The 18,024-nt window shown below is 47.0% G+C and overlaps 1 protein-coding gene across 6 annotated transcripts in view; it reads left to right on the forward strand.

Annotated features, from left to right (window-relative positions):
• Positions 1–18,024, forward strand: part of PPARD (peroxisome proliferator activated receptor delta) — an 80,118-nt gene that overhangs the window by 16,355 nt on the left and 45,739 nt on the right. For 2 of the 6 annotated variants that reach the window (XM_049892292.1, XM_049892554.1), the window contains one exon: positions 8,237–8,287. The exons of 2 other annotated variants lie outside the window; for them this stretch is intronic. The gene's annotated coding sequence lies outside the window, so the exon portion shown is untranslated. Of the gene's footprint in view, positions 1–4,825; positions 4,890–8,236; positions 8,288–18,024 lie in introns of all 6 variants that reach the window. 2 more of the 6 variants (XM_049892113.1, XM_049892377.1) reach the window with 2 other exon arrangements.

An 18,024-nucleotide genomic window follows, 5' to 3' on the forward strand; every position in this document is an offset into this window, starting at 1 on the left:
TATCTAGCCACTATGCCATACCAACACCTTTGTACCAGCAGCTGCACGGCTCCTTGGCACCTCCCTGGACAATGGATGGGAATCTGAGCATAGTAGTCACTGGACAGCAAGGGGAAAGATGTTCCCAGCATCCTTAGGATCAATAGCTCAGATTTCATTCCAGAAACACAACTCTGAGTCAGGGGGAAAATTGAAGATGGCGTATTGTGGGGGGAGGGGGTAGAATGAAATGGAGTCTCTGGCGGTAGGAGAGGAGAAGGCCTATCTCTCTGAGCCCTAATAGTGAGTGAGATTTGGCATCTCAGCTTCTTTCTGGGCAGCTTTGGTCTGCACACTGGCTGGGCCAGGAATTCACACTCAAGCTCAGGCTGATTTCATATGCTTTGTGTTTCCCATGGGCCTGACTGGATCATGCATACTTCCTTGGGATCCTGGCCCTGGCGAGACTCATACCGTCTGGGGGATTCAGACAGAGCAGCTTCCTGTCCGCCTCCTCGAAGCCTCCACTGCTTGCCTCCCTTCCTCCACTCCTGAGCTATAATTAAGTTCCTATGTGAAACCCTATCCCTCAGCTGACACATGCTGTAACCACAGGCCTGATCATTGGGCAGCTCGTCTGGGGTGACTCCTGGGGCTGGTGTCTTGGCCTCCAGACAGACTTGGGTGGGTCTGAGTAGGTGGCGGGGACCCGCCAGAAAAGGGCTAGGTCCAGTGAGGCAGGGGCAGGCCTTGCGCAAGAGTCACAAAGTGGTAAGTCATGGGAGAGGTGCAGGGCTGGGTGAGCAGTTGGGGAGCCGGGGAGTGCCAAGGGGCACAGAGATGGATGAGACAGACAGGCGGGGTGGGAAGGCGTGGACAGCAGGCCTCTGAACCACTGAGCCACGAGGCAGAATGGCAGCTATTTATTTATTTTTGAACAGGTAATTTGTGACGTGGCACAAAATTCAAAACGTATTCCCTTTTTTCTTCCCTAGACTCTCAGCCACCCGATACCCCCCAACAACTTTCATTTGTGAGCGTGCACCTTTATAAACCAAACCAAACCCATTGCCATCGAGTTGATTCCGACTCATAGCGATCGTGTATAGTCCTTATTGTTGTCTTATTACTTCTCAGGCATGTGCAGATCACTGGTTGCTGTACTTGCCGGCCTGGCCTTTGCTTCACTTATTGGACCTTTACGTGTCAGTACATGGAGAGCCTCCGCATTCTTTTACATGGCTGCCTCATCTGTTGTATGGATGTGCCATTCCCCTCTTTTTGATTTTATTTTTTAATTGTGCTTTAGGTGAAAGTTTACAGAGCAAATTCGTTTCTCATTAAACAATGAATACACATATTGTTTTGTGACATTGACTGCCAACCCCACCATGTGTCAACACTCCCCTTCTCGACTTTAGGTTCCGCATTTCCATTCGTCCAACTTTCCTATCCCCTCCTGCCTTCTTGTCCTTGCCCCTGAGCTGCTGTGTCCATGTAGTTTCATCTACATGGTTGAACTATGTGTGTTATTGTTTGTCTTATGGGCCTGTCTAATCTTTGGCTGAAGGGTGAACTTCAGGAATGACTTCAGTACTGAGTTAAAAGGGTGGCCGGGGGCCACACTCTCAGGGTTGCTCCAGTCTCTGTCAGACCGGTAAGTCTGGTCTTTTTTTGTGAGTTTGAACTTTGTTCTACATTTTTCTCCAGCCCTCTCCAGGACCCTTTGTTGTGATCCCTGTCAGAACAGTCAGTGGTAGTAGCCGGCACCATCTAGTTGTGTTGGACTCAGTCTGGTGGAGGCTGTGGTAATTGTGGTCCATTAGTCCTTATATCTTTGAATTTCTTCTTTCTCCCTTGCTCCAGACAGGGTGCGACCAGTAGACGTATCTTAGATGACTGCTCTCAAGACTTTAAAACCCCAGACGTTACTCACCAAGGTAGTATATAGAACATTTTCTTTATATGCTGTTATGCCAGTTGAGCTAGATGTCCCCCAAGACCACGGTCCCCAGCCCTCAGCCCAGTAACTCGGTCCTTCAGGGAGTTTGGATGTGTTTGTGCAGCTTCTATGACTTTATCCCCTCTTTATTGATGGACTTTTAGGTGACTTCCAGTCTTTTGCTGCAATGTGACATGAGTCTTTCCACACACAGATAAACAAACAGATTGATAATGATACAGTGTGATAGGTGCAGTGATGGAAATGTGTGTGGGGACACTGGGAGGAGGAAGGAAAAGGGTCTCAGACTCTGGTTGACAGATCCACAAGGAAGCTCTGGGTGAGGCCTTGTAGGATGGACAGAATTTCAGCAGCTGAGCTGCTGTAGGAAGGGCAAATGTGAGTAAGGGCTTTTGAGGAGCTGCAGCCAGGTGTGATTGGGCAGATCAAGAGTATTAGTTATCTATGGTTGCATAACAAACTACTCCAAAACTTAGTAGCTGAGAACCACATTTATTATCTCATAGTTTCTGTGGGTCAGAAATCTGGGTGCACCTTTTCTAGGTCCTCTGGCTCAGGGTCTCTCACAAGGCTTCAGTCAAGATGTTGACTGGGGCCTCAGCCATCTCAGGATTCATCTAGGGCAGAATCTGCTTCCAAGCTCACTCAGTGGTCATTGGCAGGACTCTGTTTCTTGCAGGTTGTTAGACTCAGTGGCTCAGCTCCCCAGTGGCTTTTGGCCCAAGGCCACCCTCAGTTCCTTGCCATGTGGGCCTCTCCATAGGACAGCTCACAACATGGCAGCTGGCTTCATCTGAGTGAGCGAGTGAGAGAGGGTACCTGTCTTAGGCTGGGTTCTCTAGAGAAGCAAAACCAGTAAAGCTTATAAGTATATAATATATAGAGAGATTTATATCAAGGAAATGGTTCACATGGTTTTACAGCCTGGAAAGCCCCAAGTCCATGGATCAGGCTGGAGGCTTCTCCTAATTCACATAGCCACAGGGGCTGGTGAACCCAAGATCGGCAGGTCAAACAGCGCAGCTCTTGCTCACAGACAGGGAAGACTGATGAATCCCAAGATCGGCAGGCAAGATGACAGGAAAGCTGCTAGCTCAAGTCCCAAGAACTGGAAGTCAGATGAACAGGAGCCAGCTGCAAGATTCAAAGCAAGTGAAAGCCTGCGAGCCTTGCCAGAAAGTCCACTTATATTGGATGCAAGTCATACCCCCAAGGAGACTCCCTTTCAACTGATTGACTATCCACAGCAGATCTCATCATGGAGGTGATCACATTATATCAGATCTCATCATGGAAGTGATCACACTTTCACACGACTGCCAAACTACATCATAAGTGCGAAACCACTGAGAATCAGGGCCCAGCCAAATTGACATACAACCTTGATAATTACAGTCCACTCCTTGTCCACTTGGCACCTCTACATATCTCCTTAAGCCATACATAAGCTCTGAAAAAAACAATTATGAAGTCATACTTGCACCTAACACAATACAACAAAGGCACATACAACCGAATATGCGCTAGTCCTGTTTACATCTTATAGTTTATAAGTGAAGAAAACAGAAATATTTGATGCACACATACAAGGCAGAAATACTCATAACGATTACAATCCACATTTCTGCAACTGATCACATGGTCGTAACTGGTATTTAGAATGACCTTCTTTCATCACCCACTCCCTTTGCCCTCAGCTGGTTGTGGTTCTTTGCCTGGTGGGGTGACCCAAACCTTCATTCCTGAAGGATCTGGGCCATTAATAGTCATGTCAGAGTTGGGTTTCTGTAGTGCCACTCCCATTTCCACCCTTTGATGCCTGGACCCATGAATCCTAGCTATGGAAGAAACAGCACCATATACAAGATGGAAGTCACTGGATTTTATAACCTAATCTTAGAAATGACATCCCATCACTTTGACTGTATATTCACTCAAAGGGAGGGAATTATACAAGGACATGAATACCAGAAGTTGGGGATTATTGGGAATCATTTTAGAAGGCTGCCTCCGGTGGCAAGTTGCAGTGAGGACAAGATTGGCCAGAGAAGGCCACGGTGGCAGGATGGAGCCATGCCCAACTTAGAAGTTGGAATTTATCTGAGAACAGTGGGAGCCACAGAAGGTCTCTTTGAGTAGAAGAATAACCTGATAGCTATCATCTAGAACAGTTAATCTAAAAGCCTTATACTAGATAGATCAAAGTGGAGAGAGATACACAGGTAGAGGCCTAAACAAAGAAATATCTATAGTAATCTGGGAGTCCCTAGGAGGAACCATGCAACAGTTAATGCCTTCAACTGCCAGCCAAAAGATTGGAGGTTCAAGTCTACCTCAGAGGTGCTATGGAAGAAAGGTCTGGCAGTCTGCTTTTCAAAAATCAGCCATTGAAAAACCTATGCAGCACAGTTCTACTCTGTTACACATTGGGTTGCCACAAGTCAGAATCGACTTGACGGCAACTGGTTGTTTTTTTGTTTTTTTTTTTATAGTAGCCTAGGTGAAAAAAAGTTTCTCACCTATAGTAACAGTTACTACTTACCAACTTTTCTGTACTAAATACTTTTGCTGCATTTTCTCTAACCTTCACAACAACGGAAAGTTGATATAAACTGATTTATATTCAGTTTGCAGCGGAGGAAACTTAGTCTCAGAGAGGTTAAGAAACATGCATACGGTCACACAGCTAATAAGTTGCAGAGTAGCACTCAAGTTTGGCTGGCTTCAAAGACTGTGCCTTTTGGAGGCAGTGGGAGTAGAAAGGTGGGAGGGACTGGGGAGATGAGGTTGTGGCCCTTCACAGGGTGCTGGAGGGAGACAGAGGAGTCTAAGAGGTTGACTTTTTGAAACTGGGTGGCTGACACAAAGATGACCCTGTTACAGGAGGAGAAGTGATACTCTTTCACTGTAAGAGAAGGCCAAGAGGACACTGGAATGGTGGGAGAAGGTGAGTCATCCTGGAACATGGGGCTCTTCTTGGCAGGTCCTTCCCAATTACCCAAAACCAAACCAAACCAAACCCATTGCCATCGAGTCTGTTCAGACTCATAATAACCCTATAGGACAGAGTAGAACTGCCCCATAGGGTTTCCAAGGAGTGGCTGGTGAATTTGAACTGCCAGCCCTTTGATTAGCAGCTAAGCTTTTAATTATCACTGCACCTGGGTTCTTGCCAATGATGAGAACATAAACAGCGCTTGTACTTGTATATACAAAGCTGTACCCTTGGTCAGTAGGGAAAGGGGCTCCAAAATTGGGAGCACAGTCAGTGAAAGTGTACTGTGGGCTGGTTGTTTGTTTGAATATTGGGTTCCCTGTTCCCTCAACAGCCAGTATACCATGTGGTGGTCCTCCAGTGTCACTCTGGTGCGGTATAGGTTTGTGCAGAGAGTGATGGTAACTGGCATTTGGCTGGGCTTTAGATTTTCAAAGCCTGTTCACTTCTTTTGAGCCTCTCAACAACCCTGTGAAGTTATTATCATTCGCCATTTGATTGATAAGAAACAGAGGCTCAGAGTCAATTTGATTTGTTCAAGAAGAATCATTGTTTCAGTTACCGGCTGCTGTGTAACAAACCACTGCCAAACTCAGTAGCTTAAAACCACACCATTTGGCCTTTCTCTGGGTTCTTTGTTGGCTGGGCCCAGCTGGCTGGTTCTGCTCTGCATGATGTCAGCTGGGCTCACTCTTTTGGCTGCATTCAGCTGGCCTGTAATGTCCAAGGTGTCGTCTCATCTTCCAGGACCTCTCTCCAGACTTCTTCTAAATCTTTAGGAGCCTGTCCTAGACTTCCTTACAATATGGGGCAGCTGGGGGCCAAGAGGGTAGAAGCAGAAGTGCCCAGTCCTACTAAGTCCTGGCCTTGAAGGCCGAGAACATCACGTCTGCCACATTCTACATTGTACATTTGAATGCAGATCTGTGTGACTCAGACCCAGGGTTCTTTCTGCCACACCATTCTGCGTTCCTTTTTGCTCTGACTCCTTGGGGGCTGCAAAGCTTGCCAGCTTGTGTGCATTGGGGAGGGAGCTGATTTTTCTGAAGTGGAAGTCACTAGTTGCCTTTTTTCATGGGTTAGCACCCAAGATCACTGGGCCTGAGGAAACCTTCCAGAATAGGCTTTGCTCTAAGAGGTTGCTAGCTGCCCCCCAGGCTTCAGCGTTATCAGACGTGCATGGAATTTCCCCATTGGAGTTTCCCTTTCTGCACTTTGTGGCCTTTTGCTACACAGCGCTGGCCATGTGGGATACGTGTAGCGTTGCAGTCAGATGTGCAGGCTGGCCCGGTTCTGAGTTGGCCCAGGTGATGTTCAGTCTAGTGATTCCCAGACGTGGCCCAGCTGGCAGATTCGCCAGGGAGTTTTGGAAAAAAATTTAGATTCCTGGGTCTCATCCAAGCCCTATTGAGCTAGAATTTCCAGGGACGGAGTCCAGGAATCTGCACTTTAAATCTCCCTATTGATTTGGGGTGCATCCTGGTTGGGGAACCACTGAAATCCAGTCAGTGGCATCCTTCACTCTGTGCAGCCAGCTTAGAAAGATGCCTGTGAGGTCCTCGATTAGAGGAGGCGACATGGGTCCTGAGAATGAGTCCTCCTGAGCGCCTTCTACTGCACAACCAGGAAGTGAAGGGGGGACGTGTGTAAAAGCACGAAGAATATCCATCAAAATATTAACAGTTGTGATTTTCTGAGAGGAAGGTTTTAGGTTTGCTTGTTTCTTTTTTATTTTTATTGTGCTTTAGGTGAAAGTTTACAGGTCAAGTGTCTCATTCAAAAATTTATACACGTATTGTTTTGTGACATTGGTTGCAGTCTCCGCAATGTGATAGCAGCATGCCCCTTTCCACCCCGGGTTCCCTGTGTCCATTCAACCAGTTCCCGTCCCCTCCTGCCTTCCCATCCTGCCATAAACACTCTTTTTGAAAACAATATTGAAGTCGTATTGTGATAGGTTTTAACAGCTTTATTGAGATATAACCCAGACACCATAAAGTTCACCTGCTTAAAAGTTACAGTTTGATGGTTTTAGTATATTTACAGAGTTGTGCAATCATCACCATAATCTAATTTTAGAACATTTCATCATTCCAAAAAGAAATCTTGTACCTATTAATCAGTCACTCCCCATTCTCTCCCTGCTTCCCCCTCAGCCCTACCCCCGCCCCCCAATAAAAGAAAAACTTTTTGCCATGGGGTCAGTTCCAACTCAGGGATGCTACAGGAGAGAGTAGAACTGCCCCATAGGGTTTCCAAGGCTGTAATTTTTATGGAAGCAGACGGTCACATCTTTCTCTCACAGAGCAGCTGGTGGGTTTGAACCACCAACTTCTCGGTTAGCAGCCTAGCATTTACCACTGCACCATCAGGGCTCCCTGGCCCTCAGCCCCAAAGCCAAAAAAAAACAAAAACCTGTTGCCATAGAGCTGATTTCGACTCATCGCCACCCTATAGTACGGAGTAGAACTGTCCCATAGAGTTTCCAGGGAGCACCTGGTAGATTCAAACTGCTGACCTTTTGATTAGCAGCTTTAGCACTTACCCACTATGCCACCAGGGTTTCCCCCTCAGCCCCAGGTAACCACTAATCTACTTTCTGTTTCTATAGATTTGCCTATTTTGGACATTTCATATAAATATGTGGTCTTTTGTGACTAGCTTCTTTTACTGAGCATAATTGTGATACTGTTTTAAAACCTGCTTTAAAATTTTATATCATGAGCAAGTCGAACATAGTTTTCAAGAAGGTATTTTAATGGCTGAGCAGTATACTTTAGGAGTGTACTTGATCTTATTGAACCAGTCCTGCTGATGGACATTTAGCTTATCTTAATCTTTTGTTATTGTATCTATTGCTGTGGCGAAGTACTTTTCTGTGACTGTGTATCTCCCCAATTGTTTCCTTAAGATCTGTTCCTAGCAGTGGAGTTACTCGGGTCAAAGGGCATGTGGTTTTGTTCTCTTAGTGGGCTCCAGACCTCTCTGTGCTCCAGACTCCCACATCCATCCAGCTGCTTGAAATCATTGAGCACCTCAAACTACAACTGTCCAAATCCAACTTTCTGCCCCAAACCTTCTCCTCCCCCAGTTCTCCACTCCCAGGAGAAGGCACCACCATCCATGCAGGCAGTCGGTCTAGCAAAAAGCTTAGGGGTCACTCTGTATCTGGTAGGTGTAGGTGTCCTGACCTGTCTCTTCCTTCTACCTCCATTTCTATCTCCCTCCTCCCACCATCATTTCTCACCTGGGCTCTGGCAATGGCCTCCTGACTTATCTCCCTCTATCTATTCCTGCAGGTACAATCCATTCTCTAGGAGCAGCTTGAGTAGAGCCATCTTTTAAAAAATGTGAGTCAGATTTTATCTCTCCCCTCCCTGAAACCCAAACCCTTGGGTCCCTGTGATGCAGAGACCCGGGGCGCTGGGTCCTTCTTCCTTACCTGCCTCTGAGCCTTGCACTGGAGCCCACCCTGCCCCCCTGCTCTTTCTCCTGCTCCTCCTTCAGCCAGCTTACCTTTTAGTCTCACCGCAGATGTCCCCAACTCAGAGAGGGCTCCCCTGAGCTGTCTGTCTGTCTGTGGTGGCTTCCCCATCACTCCTTGTCGCCTTCAGAGCTCTCCCTGTACTCATCTTGTTTGTTTATTTATTGGTTTATTGTCTGAATGTCTGACTAGAACAGAAGCTCTTTGAGGGCAGTGACCTTGTTGACCTTGGTTATCTCTTTAACATTATCTTCCCACTGCCTAGCATGGTTCCTAGCTCTTTGTAGGTATTCAGTTAAAAGAAAATGTGTATGTAGGTAAATGTATGAGTGTATATGTGGATAAACCCTATGGGGGCAGTTCTACTCTGTCCTATAGGGTTGCTATGAGTCAGAATCCACTCCACAAGGGGTTTTTTTGATATGTGAATAGATAGATAATAATTTTAATGAATCAGAATATAAGGATTTGATAAATTTTGCCAAACTCCAGGAAGTTATACTAATTTACTGTCTCACTGCAGTGTGCGAGAGTACCTGACTCCCTAGTCCCCTGAATCTGGGTTAATTTGTAAGAATTAACCTGTGACCATTTGGAATTACGTATTTCTGTCATCCTTTGGGGGAAACCCTGGAGGCGTAGTGGTTAAGTGTTACGGCTGCTGACCAAAAGGTCGGTAGTTTGAATTCACCAGCCGCTCCTTGGAAATACTGTGGGGCAGTTCTACTCTGTCCTATAGGATCACTGTGAGTCGGAATTGACTCGACGGCAGTGGGTTTGGTTTGGGTTTTTGTCATCCTTTGGAATTAATACCACTCTCCTACCTGTTACCCAGGCTTGGGACTCACATGCCCCTTTCTGTGGGCCAGGAAAGGCCTGCCTTTGGGAAAGATGGTTGTGTCTGGGAGCTCTGACCTCCTGAGGCCTCCTTGTGACCCCATAACCAAACCAAACCAAACCAAACCCAGTGCCGTAGAGTCGATTCCGACCCATAGCTTAGCAGTATTGCATTATTTCCTGTTGCCTTCAGAGAGACTGTGTGGTGTTCTCTCGCCACTTCCTCTGTCGTGTATGGGTATGTTGGGGAGGGAGTAAATTTGGGTTGGTAAAGTGCATGCAAGATGACATTGGTTCCAGCCCTTTACTGCACTGCCTTTTGAAGTCATCAGGAGAGACATCACTCTGGAAGTTGTATGTCCTCAAAAATAGAAATGAAGAAATGCTTCCAGGAAGTCTGACACAGTCACGCAATCTGCCCTCTGTGAAGGTGGTAGGCACCCACACATCTGGTAAACGCTGTCTTAGTCACCTGCTAGCCACAGTTCCTGCTCCCCTCTGCACACTTCCTGCCTGGAAAAGCCTGCCACATGCCCATGATGAAGAGCCATCCCAGAGAGCTCGCCAGGGACACAGGGCAGGTCTCCCTGGGTCACAAGAGCAGCCTCTCACTCTGGGCAGTTCCTCTGCCAAAAATGAGTTGTGGTATCTGCTTGTTTTTGTAGATCAATATGTGGAATATACACTTGGGAAATGAAGGAGTAGCTGGTTGGCTGAGGCCGCTCTTGTTGTACCAGAGAGCTCAGTGTGTACCCGGTGGTGGGGTCACTCAAGGCCCTGGAAATTCACCGTCGCCAGCAACAACTGGCTGGTCAGCCTTTCATTCATCTCTCGTGGTTTTCCTATCACATTCCCTTTTAGGATTTGCTCCAAGCCTTCCCCGACTCACCATGTCCCTCTAAGAAGATGGTGCCTCTTGTAACTTGTGGAGATTGCAAGCATTATAAATGCTTTAACTTCTTTTCTTTGCATCTCAGGAATTTTAGACATTCGATCTCTCTCACGTAATTGTTTATTGTTTTATTACTACTTCAGCGATTTCCTAGTGCCTCCTCTATGCCTAGTACCTTGTTAGACTCTGGAAGTATGCAGGAGAACAAGACGAGCCCCTGCTTTCATCTCTGTCCTCCCTTGGCCCCCGTTTCCCTCCATTCTGACTGTGCCTTTGCTGTCCTGGTTCCTCTTCCTCTTTCCACTGCCTGCATGTGGGTGTTCTGCCCTCTCTCCACTTCTCTGTCACGCTGCTCAGAACTGTGAGAGAATAAATTTCTGTTGAACTGAGCCTTGGAGTTTGTGGTAATTTGTTACACTAGCCCTAGGAAACTAATACATGTGCCCTTGTGCTATTAGGGGTAGGCTTAACACAAAACCCCAAACATCTGCCTAAAACTGAGGTGCCTTCTCTCTGGAGACAGGCAGTCCAGGGCTAGCAGGGCACTCTGTGGGACCCAGGACCCCTGCTCACTCTCTGTCACATCTCTCAATTGTAAGCTCTTCATAGCACTTAGCTCCATCTGGAATTACCTGGCTTACTTGTTTGCTGTCTGTCATCCATGCCCCAGGATGTTAGCTCTGGGAAATCAGTCTCACTCACTGCCATATCCCTAGCGCCTAGGACAGTGCCTGGCGCACCACTGCCACCAGTTGCCATCGAGTTGGTTCTAACTCGTAGTGACCCCATGTGTGTCAGAGTAGAACTACTCCACAGGGCTTTCAATGGCTGATTTTTCAGAAGTAGGTCGCTAGGCCTTTCTTCCAAGGTACCGCTGGGTGGACTTGAACCCTCAGCCTTTTGGTTAACAGCCAAGCTCATTAGCTGTACCACCCAGGATCGCCTGGTCCACACAGTTCCTGAATACAGCCTGTGTTGAATTACCTGATTAATTGGGGTGAGTTGGAATTGGCGGCTTGAACAAAAGCCTGCAGGGATCCTTTCTTGAGCTGCAGCTGTGTACGAACCTGTGATAGCGGCCTCGGCTCTGGGCCTGGCCCTTCTTGGTCTCTTGGCCTGGAATAGTGGCTGTGCCAGGAGATGTGGAAAGCTGCGTGCACAGCAGCCACAAATGTGGTCCTCAGAGGTGGGTCTGGGTTTGAATCCTGGTTCTACCACCCATTAGCTGAAGGCCTTTGACAAATTGGAAACCCATCTGAGCTTCCGTTTCCTCTTCTGGAAAATGGGGGTAATGGATTGTTGTGAGGATAAGATTATATAGCGTCTAATACCAGAAACCCTGGTGGCGTAGTGGTTAAGTGCTACGGCCACTGACCAAATGATCTGCAGCTCAAATCCGCCATGTGCTCCTTGGAAACTCTATGGGGCAGTTCTACTCTGTCATATAGGGTCGCTGTGAGTTGGAATCGACTCAGCAGCACTGGGTTTGGTTTGGTTTTTGGAATGCTGTCTCACACTGTTATCTTTATAGTTGGAGAGATTCAGGGGTTGGCTGAATCACTCGGCCTATACACCGAGTATCCCAAGCTCTCACAAACTTGGGAGCGCTGACTCAAATCCAGCCTATCCCTCTCTGCCTTCCTGCCACAGCTCTCCTCATGTGCCCACTCTTTGTTCATTACTTAGCTCAGAGGATTCTATTTTCTGGTCAAGTCTTGTGTCCTTGCTTGTCAACGTGTCCCTAGGAGCAGTTTATTTGCTTCTGGTGGGGCCCTGGGGTTTCTGTGGTCCTGGCTCAGTTTTTGTGCTCATTTCTCTGTTTGGCACCCCCCCCCCACCACTCTGGAAATGTAAATTCATTCACACTCATGGGTGGGGCTAGTTTAGCAGTTTAGTTTCTTATGGGTGACCTCCTCTCACTCCTACCCCAGCCCTCCACAGAACCTTGGAGAAATGGCCAGCTTCCTGTTGCTTTCCCTGAGGGGCTTCTTTTCTCAGCCAGGGTAGCCCTTTGAAGCTCTCATCTTGATACCGGGACTCAGTTCCTGTGCCCCCACCCTGTGTGGCTCAAAGTCACATCTCTGGGACCAGCCCAGCATTAAAATCGCTTCATGTAAAAGTGATATCAGTTCCACTTACTGTTCATGCTTTGATTTTTCTGGTCATTTCTGGCACATGGGGGAGATTTCCTCTCCTTTGAAGTTTGGCTCTACATTTCAGAACATCATTTGTTTTGTTTCATGCTAGTATTTCTATGTGATTGTGGTGGGAAGGGGCAGCTCTTTCATGTTAATTCAGTCCAATATATTGCTGGAAATTCAAGTCCAAATCCTTAGCATAGCATGCAAAGCCCTTTATGATCCAGTCCCTGTCTACCTCTCTTGCATAAACTTAGTTACCTCTTGGGTTTTACACTTGAGGAAATGGAACAATTTGTATACCATATACTGAAATGTTCATTAGCTCAGGTTTTGGAGTCTGACTGCCTAGTTTTTGGAACCTGTCTTCATCTGCTGGTAACTTATGGCCTTGGACAAGTTACTTATTTTCTCCGTGCCTGCATTTTCTCCCCTATAAAATGGTAATTATTGCAGTCCTGCCTTTTAGTTTTACTTTGGGGAGTAAATGGGATTGTCTAGCCCTGCGGGCAGCATCCAGCACATAGTAAACCCAATTCCTGTTCACTCCCTTGCTTGGTGGTTGCTATCTGCAGTAGGCCACACCCCAGGCCTCTCTTTGGGCATGCTTATTCCTCCTGGGAGCTGCTTGGCTGTCTTCCTTGATCCCTCCAGACAGTGGCCTGTGCTATTCCTGTGGTCTCCTTCTATAGTAATTATCACTCTGTGGGTCTATGCTTGTTTACGTGTCTGTTTTCCTTACCAGACTCTTAGCCCCTTGAGAGCGGAAAAAAAAAAAAAAAAAATTTTTTTTTTTTTTTTAAAGGTCCTGTTTTTCTTGGTGCCTGAAGCTCCTGGCATTTCACCTCTCATTTGGTAGCTGCTTAGCATTACCTCTCGAGTTGAATTACATTGGATTTCCCTGGTCCAATGGAGGTAAAGGTTGAAAGTGCTGTAGGGTACAGATAACAGGGAGCAGGGAAAATCTGATTTTTTTATTTTTATTGTGCTTTAAGTGAAAGTTTACAATTCAATCAGTTTCTTATACAAAAACTTACACGCACATTGTTAATTGCTCTCCCTATAATGTGACAGCACACTCCTTCTCTCTACCCTGTATTCCCCGTGTCCATTCAGCCAGTTCCTGTTCCCCTCTGCCCTCTCCTCTCGCCTCCGGACAGGAGTTGCCCACATAGTCTCATGTGTCTACTTGAGCTACGAAGCACACTCCTCACCAGTATCATTTTCTGTCTTATAACTTCCAGAATGGTTTTAGCTTTGGGCTAACAGAGAGTCCAGGGGCCATGACCTCCGGGGTGATTTTTTTTTTCTTGGTAAGCAAGTTGAATGGAAGTGAAGTCGGTGTGGCTGCAACATAAGATAACAATTCTAGCTGAAGGTACCCGGGACTTAAAGCAAGCCAGCGGCCAGAAAAAGCCACTAAATCCTGCAAATTAAAGTGATTTCCGGCCCTAAGAAATGCATACCCTGCATTCCATCTCCAGACTGGGCTTCTCTGAGTTCCAGGCAGAGGAACATAAACTAAATCTAATCCCTAGTAGGCGCTAAGAACCTCTAATTTTAGAATAAGGCTGCTCTTCTGAAAGGGACAGCTGCTGTGGGAATGGATGGTTCTGTGTGCAGGGGGCCTCCAAGGGGGCCAGGGTGTGAAAGCTCAATTAAACCCAAAAACCAGACCCATTGCCATTGAGTCAATTCTGACTCATAGCGGCATATAGGACAAAGTAGAACTGCCCCATAGGGTTTCCAAGGTTGAAATTTTTACAGAACTAGACTGCCACATGTTTCACCCGCAGAGTGGCTGGTGAACCACTGACCTTTCGGTTAGCAGCCAAGCTTTTAACCACCGCACCGTTAGGGCTTCTTCTGAAAGCTCAGTGCCATGGTGTTTATAGCTGAGCACTGCCCGTGCCCGTGGCTGCCCATCACTTCCAATCCTGTGAACATTTCTGTCCCACTGAGATTTTAGCTGCTAAAAAGGGGCCAGAAGGGGTGAAACAGGGTCTGTGCCATTCCTCCTGTGCTTTACCTAAATTCTCTGGACTTTTGCAACTCTATCAGAGGGATAGTCTTAGAAAAGAAGGACATTTGACCTCTAAAGATCCCTAGAGAGTGTCTGTCAGACAGCAGACTGGTGAGAGTGATGGACAGGGATGGCACTGATTCCTTGTTGCCTTTGCTGGGATTTCAGGAATCAGCTTGAACTCAGTCACAAGGCTAGGGGTTAGCGGATAACTTTGACCAAATCAATGGAACTGCCTTGTTTTTCCGGCCCTCGCAAGTTTTCCACCTTTGACAGGATGCATCTTACCACTTTTCTGTCGCTCATTTTTGTAGAAAATATTTGAGTTTTCCTTCTCTGACAGGTTTCTGCCTTTCACAGGTTTTACTGAAATTCTTTCCGGCTGTGTCTCAGTCTTTGATCGTGTATTTTAAGCAGTGTGTATTCAGTATAGTGCTGGGTAATATTGCTGAAATAACAAAATAGAAATGACACAGTCCCTCTCCTCAGAGAGCTTGCAGTTTAGTTGGAGAGAATTCCTAGCACACAGGAAGCTGCAGGCAACAGTGTTGTTAGGTGCTGTTGAGTCTCTTCCAACTCATAGCGACCCTGTGCACAACAGAACAAAACACTGTCTGGTCCTGCACCACCCTCACAGTCATTGCTATGTTTGAGCCCGTTGTTGCAGCCACTGTGTCAGCCTATCTTCTTGAGGGTCTTCGTCTTTTTCTCTGACCCTCTACTTTACCAAGCATGATGTCCTTCATCAGGGACCGGTCCCTCCTGAAACGTGTCCAAAGTATGTGAGACGAAGCCTCCCCGTCATCACTCCTAAGGAATGTTCTGGCTGTACTTCTTCCAAGACAGATTTGTGTGGTCTTCTGGCAGTCCATGGTGTATTCAGTATTCTTCACCAGCACCATAATTCATAATTGCAGGCAGCAGTACGAGACAGCAATTCCCTGTGATGCTACTGTGTGCAAATTTGCCCCTCTGACAACCTGGTACTTTGGCTCAAAGGGAGCTATTGTCTTCCTGAGGGTTGAACCATCCGTTTGTTTTTTCTGGAATGATTTGCTAGCACTATTGCAGGCTAGTCTGAAATTACTAGGATAACCTTGTATCTGCTTCTGAAGATTCACCCCAAATGTGCCCTCTCTTGATCTTTATGAACTTCTTTCCTCCATTTCTCTAAGTAACGTTAACTTGACAGCATCACCTGCTGATTTTGGGTCTCCAGCAGGTCACCAGCAGTTGCTGCTTTTGAGGCATCCAGGTTGTCCTGTGGTCTGTTAGAAAGTTTCCTCGACTTTTCAAGTCTGACTTTCCATTTTTCTAGGAGAGCGTGTCTCAAAGTGATTGCCAAATCGGGATCTCTGGGCATGGGCCCTGGAAGCTGTTATGGAAGATTGGAGGAAAATGGAGCAAACTGAGGTCTGAGACAGTTTTGGATGGATTCATAGATGGGGACTCCAACTGGGTTAGGTAGTCTATAGACCCAGCTTGTTGTGGAAGCTCCACTGTGTCATAAGGGACTCAGGCTCTTTCCAGTTTCCTGCTCTGCCATTCTTAGGATGTGACTGTTGTTCTCATGGTCCAAAATGGCTGCCGTGGTTCCAGCTACTACGTCCACATTCTGGGTAGTAGGTTAGAGGAAGAGAAATACAAGAGTAATGTCCCTCCTCCCTTTTAAGGAGACTTCAAGAAAGTCTTTAGCGTCTACCGCTTTCTGTGACCAAGGGAAAGTTACTTAATATCGCAGAGCTACAGTTACCTCATTTGTAAAACGGGCATGACAATACTTACCTCAGGAGGTTGAGGATTAGAGAGAAGGCAAATGAAGTGCCCAGCACAATGCCCAGCTCCAGCAAGTGCTCTCTAAATGGTGACTACTGCTGCAGCACACCTTGACTCTTCCTTCTCTCCTCTCCTCCCCTGTCTCTCCTTGGTCTGTGCCCTGCCCCTATCCTCCCCTTTCCTTTACTCTGGCCTCTTGCCCTCCATTGCTACCATGCCTTTCCCCCTCATCTCTTCTCTTTTCTGCTCCTAATTTTCCTGCTCCCCCTCTTGCCCCCATCCCTCATCTTCTTCACCTTCTCCTTCTCCACCTGGTACTACCTCTCCCTTTTGCTGCTTCCATCCCTTCATCCTTCTGACTTCCCATCATTCCACTTTCAATAAGCTTGTTTTAAAAATAAGACAGCAGAAGAGCAGTGAACTGTAATTAAAGGCAAATTACATTACAAGGACCAGAGGTTAGAGGTGATGACTGCCCTTGTGAACTGCAAGTCAGAGCTGAGTCATTTAAGAAAACCAAGCTTAATGGGTATATTCATGAACCAATTAGGAATTACATTTATCAGTTAACAAGCAGAGACATGGAAACCCTGGTGATGTAGTGGTTAAGTGCTACAGCTGCTAACCAAAGGGTCAGCAGTTCAAATCTACCAGGCGCTCCTTGGAAACTCTATGGGGCAGTTCTACTCTGTCCTATAGGGTTGCTATGAGTCGGAATTGACTCCACGGCACTGGGTTTGGTTTGGAAGCAGAGACAGAGAGGAGCCCTAGTGGAGTTAACCGCTCAGCTGCCAACCAAAAGGTTGGTGGTTCAAACCCAGTAGCCGCTCTGCAGAAGAAATACGTGGCAGTCTGCTTCCCTAAAGATTTACCCTATGGGGCAGTTCTACTCTGTCCTGGACTCTGTCCAGGGTCGCTATGAGTCATAATTAACTCGACGGCAATGAGTTAATGGGTAAACAGGGACAGAAATGGCAGTGACTTAAACTAGTATCCCCAGTTGCCTTTGTGTAGTTGGGGAGGCAGTGAGAAACTTGCTGCAAAGTTTTTTTTTTTAATAATTTTTATTGTGCTTTAAGTGAAAGTTTACAAATCAGGTCAGTCTCTCACACGAAAACTTATATACACCTTGCTACACACTCCCAGTTACTCTCCCCCTAATGAGGCAGCCCACTCCCTCCCTCCACTCTCTTTTCGTGTCCATTTCACCAGCTTCTAATCCCCTCTACCCTCTCATCTCCCCTCCAGGCAGGAGATGCCAGCCTAGCCTCAAGTGTCCACCTGACAAAGTTTTTTTTTAAAGGCATATGCCAGCCCTGAAGAATTTAGAGTCAGGAAAGACCGAAGGGTTAAAATGTTCGTAATTCTGACACAGTGCTCTAGTTAGCAGCTTAGACTGAGACTCTGAGCAGGTTACTGGATCCTTATGTCCTCAGTTTCCTCATCTGTAAAATTGGGGTCCTGGTGGGGCCTCCCTCTCGAGGTTGCTGCCAGGATTAAGAGGCATGTAGGAATTGCTTGGTACATGTTGATTGTTGTCATTATTGCTCTTAGCCATTCTGTATGCTTGGAACAATAAGGTGGGGCAGCGTGTAGAAGGCCTTGCATGCCATGTTAAGATTCTATTCTTTGGGCACAGAGAGGTACAGGAGATTTGTGGGCAGGGCATGATGGATCACGTCTGGGCCTAGGAATGTCACTGGCAGGAGTGGGAGGCTGGACTGGAGCAAGGGAGTATCTGGAGGTAGGTCCAGGTAAGAGTGGGCAGGGCCTGAGCTGGGTGAGCAGCAGTCGGTGGGAAGGTCAGAATGGCTGGTTGAAAAGTCGGGAGGGAGGGAGAGCCAAATGACAATGGGGTTTCAGCCTGTGTGATGGGGAGTAAGTGTCCCATTGACAGGTACAAGGAGCACTGGAGACGGAGCAGGTGGGGTGGCAGG

This window comes from Elephas maximus, chromosome 1 (assembly GCF_024166365.1).
Source record: "Elephas maximus indicus isolate mEleMax1 chromosome 1, mEleMax1 primary haplotype, whole genome shotgun sequence".
Classification (NCBI taxonomy): domain Eukaryota; kingdom Metazoa; phylum Chordata; class Mammalia; order Proboscidea; family Elephantidae; genus Elephas; species Elephas maximus.